The sequence below is a fragment of the Palaemon carinicauda genome, chromosome 8 (assembly GCF_036898095.1).
Source record: "Palaemon carinicauda isolate YSFRI2023 chromosome 8, ASM3689809v2, whole genome shotgun sequence".
Lineage (NCBI taxonomy): Eukaryota > Metazoa > Arthropoda > Malacostraca > Decapoda > Palaemonidae > Palaemon > Palaemon carinicauda.
The window spans coordinates 53,205,788-53,211,008 of record NC_090732.1 but is presented as its reverse complement, the minus strand read 5'-3'; positions in this window follow the sequence as shown (position 1 = coordinate 53,211,008).

Here is a 5,221-nt window from a genome sequence, read left to right as displayed (position 1 = left end):
GACAGCTTTCACCTCAAGCAGAATTTATTTCAGTTTGTGTTCGATAGCTTTTATATAATATTGAAGTTTTTGGATTTAGGGTATTTAGCTTTATACTATTGTGCTTGTTGAGTGTCATGACATACTTAGTGAAAATCCAGTGGTTACAAGGCAAAATTATTTTGGTGCCTCCTGATTTGGCTGATATGTCAGTTGAGAAACTCTGAGCTAATATCATAGGTGCTTTTACACTTGAAAAAATTCAGCCAGAATTAAAGAGATGTTGATTTTAGTCACGGGTCAGTGATTTATTTGTCTCTGTTTAGTGTCTCATATCCCACAACAGAGTATAAAGAGACTAATCGTATATGGGTTCATTTACATCTAGGGGTTTGGAAGTAGACCAATATACTATACCTAATACTTGATTCATATCTTAGGGTAGAGCAGAGGTCCTTTCTGGGAGTGGGAGTTATTCTGACGGCCTATTAATAAAAGTAGTCGGAAAGGTCCTAACAGTTTAAATGTGTGACAACTAATCGATTAATAAAGATTAAATAGTACGGTATTGAATTGTCGAAGATAAAGTTTGTAAAAAATATAGCAAGAAATAATTCTGATCATAGACTAGTTGTGGCCATTTATATACTGGGGAAATGATATATTATGATCATATAGATTAGATTTTCTAATTACATTTTGTTTCAGATTTAACAATTTTCAACTATGGCATAGTAGATAGCTTTCCATAGAAAATAGAGGTACATGCAGCAGTAGAAGATTCGTTTTCAAATATTCGGATACTTGAGAATAGTTGAAATTCTTTGTAGGTCATATTTTACTGTTGCGTATTATTCTTCAATAAATAGATTTAAATCTTGATAGTTAAGAATATAAAACCGTTAATATCTGTGAATCTTGATGATTAACTCTCTTCAAAACACCGGAAATACGTAAGCTTATCTCTTGCCGGTTCATTTTTTCTTATTCCTTATCAGATTATCAGCAAGAAGCTTAAAAAATTAAAGATGACCAGGTCAAGAAATTTACAAGGCTTTCTGTGAACTATTACCGTTTTACCGTTGTAATAGTAGTATAATATTCGTTGATATTTTTGCTGTTGTATATATCATTGTCTCATTTTGGTAAATTATCCACAGCATTGCACGTTATGAGGAAACAGAGAAATCGTTAAATTCAGTCATGCAATCACATCCCCCACACATATGTGTGTGTGTGTGTGTGTATATATATATATATATATATATATATATATATATATATATATATATATATATATATATATATATATATATATACATTGAAAAATAGAATGTGACACAAATGCGCATACGTAAATATAAATATATACATATAATTTACATATGTATATATATACATATATATATATATATATATATATATATATATATATATATGTAATATATATATGCATATATATATATGTATATATACATATATATACATATATATATATATATATATATATATATATATATATATATATATTTATATTCATATATACATATATATATATATATATATATATATATATATATATATATATATATAGAGAGAGAGAGAGAGAGAGAGAGAGAGAGAGAGAGAGAGAGAGAGAGAGAGAGAGAGAGAGAGAGAGAGAGAGAGAGAGAGAGAGAGAGAGAGTAATGGACACATCAACTCACATCACGACATCAGTTAAATTTAAAACTACGAATAAGACAAGGCGCAACTAAGAGATGAAGGTGAAAAGGAGGTTACTACTACTTGACAATCCTGCGTTTGGTTTTGAAAGTGTTAAGGGTCGATGAATATTAGATATGCAAACAGTTTGATGGAAAGAGAGTACGGAAGGGTTTTGCTTACCATTTTCTCCCAGACCACTATAAATTTCAGATACAACAAGTGTGAGTCAATTGCGAGATACGGGAACAACGACAAAGCCAAATCTCAGAACAACTTAGAGAAGGAAAAGGTGATCAATTGAGTAAAGAATAATCTGTAGTATGATTGGGTAGAAATGTATGATGCCAAAGGGATGTCAATTACGGAACACTCATTGAAAAACAACAAAATGATCACTAGAAAAATTATGTGCATGCTGGAAATGGTTGTTTAGAGATGGGTTTCTTCCTGAATATGTCCGAAGTGAGGAGGACCTTATGAAACTAAGAATGAATCGAAAACTACTTTCTTGTAGTATGAGTAATAATCTAATTTATTTACTGCCGCAGAAAGAGGAGCAGCGAAACGATGTTTTCAGTTTTTGAATGTTGACATTTCTTGGAAACAAACAAAAAATGTGAGCCTCCCAACTGTATCCTTAAGCTAAAAAGAATAGGGTTAGAAATTTGTCGAAGTTACTTGGTAATAATCTTCACATGACTGTTTTTCAAAGTCTTTCCTTTAAATTCAAACTAGAAAAGAAAAGTATATGACTTTCAGGGATTGATATCTCATAGGTTTGCCTAAATTACCATTGCCTTTCAAGTTTGACCCGTTGAGAATTGTGATTTTGAAGTTTTGTTCCCTGCAACTCTGAAATCAAATTCCTAATGCTTGGAGTTCATTTTTTTTTTTTTTGTATGAAAGCAAACTGTTTAAAGAATTAGGAACAGGCGAAAGACTGAAAATAGAGTACGTCATTTCTTGCGTCTACTTAGTATTTTGAGTTCCAGTGATTTTTGCATTTTTAATTATTCTTTACAAAATCTTTTGGATGTTTCAACTAATTAATTCAAAGAAATATACAAAGGTAATCGATGAGTGCAGTGATCATTGTGATTTTTGTAACTATTTCAAATGACGCCAAGGATACTAACATGACCGTCCTTTATGACATTGATACTAAGAAACGTCTTTGACTCACATTCTGTTCGAGCATATACCTTCAATTTCCATATTATGATAAGAGTCCTGTTTATAAAATTTTTTATATAATTGCTGAAATAACTACTTCTTGAAAATGCATATACAATTCTTCAGATGTGAATTCTTCCAATTCTTCCATATAAAGCAGATGAGATTTATTTTGTAACGACGGAATTTGGGTAGACTTAGAGGGGATTAATAAACGCTTTTAATCTCCTGTAATACTGTAGAAAAATGTAGTCCTGAAATTGAAAATAGAAAATCTATTAATAAAAATAATCGTTGTCGTTCTGCTGTGGGTTAGGTTCATTTCATCGAAGAGGACATCTGCTCTGAAGCCATTCATCTCCTTTAGACAAGAATGAATCAAAGGAACCTCGTTATATATATATATATATATATATATATATATATATATATATATATATATATATATATATATATATATATATATATATATATATATATATATATAATGAAAACTTGGGTTCAGTTTATGCTTGTTAAGTAGATAACCAAATTGACATAGCATCTTGAACAAGTAAAATGGAAACAGGACTCTCTCTCTCTCTCTCTCTCTCTCTCTCTCTCTCTCTCTCTCTCTCTCTCTCTCTCTCTCTCTCTCTCTCTCTCTCTCTTCTGGATTAGAAGTTAAAATACTTTCACTGAACTTAATAACTACTTTGGTTTTAGGAATGATTAGATTTATTTTTTCATTATGAGACGAAAACATATTTTCTGATCGTATATTTTCATTCCAAAATTTTATCAATGTAGATTTATGTTAGAGTCTTCTCTCAAATCTATTTTGGTCGCAATGTTTATCCAAAAATATGAAAGGTTATAACACCTAACATATTATTTGGTTCATTCTGGCAGCCTCTGTTACTAAACGATGTAATGAAACAGACTGGCAGCAGTTTTGCTGTTTAAAGTTTCTCACTGAATTATATTAAGTTAGGGAATAATTTTGAGTGTGTGTATAATATTTTCTTAACAGTCACACAAATAAAAATGGTGTTTTCTAGAATCCCGATTATATCTTAAAAGGATTGTGCCGGAAGTATCGGCTTCTTTCTATGTTATTCATATGGGAAACGAATAAAACTTGTGTTTTATTGCATTTTACATTTTCTTTTGAAACGTGAAGGTAATTTTGTCACTATGAATGATGCTTATTACTTTTTTCTTTTTTTTTAGGCCGAATAGCAGTTTGGGCCCACAATTTCTTTCCCTAGAACCTAATAGTTTGAGTTTGTTTTTAAGAAAAGAAATAGTACGATTAAGAAAGCAGGATCTCATTTAATAGAATTCGTGTAATGAGTTTTATTTAGCGAGCGGTGGTTAGACTTTTCTTATTCTTGGGAGTGTACATTTAGACACAGGAACCACTGACACACCCTTACTGCGCTGCAAGTTATTGCGTGCAGCCCCGCTTCCACCTCTGCCGTCCCTCCCCTACACTCCTATTTGGTTACTCGTCGCCCAGTATTGGTGTGACAAGGTGCAATTCATCAGAGTGAGGTTGGCTAGGAATCCGTGTGCCCAACTGTACGTCTTTAGTATTCAACGATCTTAATATCGATATGTGATAAGAGGATACCGATATCTATAGTCAATTTATTTTAATGAGGCGCATTTGCACTGACTCGCAGCAGTACCCTTTTAGCTCGGAAAAGTTTCCTGCTCTCTGATTGGTTAGAATTATCTTGTCTAACCAAACAGCGATCAGGAAACTTTTCCGTGCTAAAAGGGCACCTCTGCGTGTCAGTGCAAATCTGCCTCACTAAAAAGAATTGACTATAGATCTCTCTCTCTCTCTCTCTCTCTCTCTCTCTCTCTCTCTCTCTCTCTCTCTCTCTCTCTCTCTCTCTCAGTTAAAATGTATTTCGGAATTTCAATGTATAATTTCATGTATGTCTAACAATTTCTGGATTTTATTGTTTGTATGGATTATCATCCTCATTATACCTTTATGATTTCCGGTAGATTTTCTTTTACAAGAGGATCCCAGTAAGTCCAAGTTTACCGCTTGCTTTGTCAGATCGTCAACCCTTTACTATACCCCCCCCCCCCACCCCCCTCCCCGTCCTCTCCTGACCATCTACAGAGGAGAAAATTACGAAGCTTTGTAGAGACATAGTTCACTAGTATGAAAATGCCATGTTCCATCAATCATGTATTCAGTAATCCATTTGGGTTAATGAAATAAAACTCAAATTCATGTTTCGTTATTGGTATTGAATGGTTCTGCTCTCTCTCTCTCTCTCTCTCTCTCTCTCTCTCTCTCTCTCTCTCTCTCTCTATCTCTCTCTCTCTCTCTCTCTCTCTCTCTCTCCTTAACACAGGA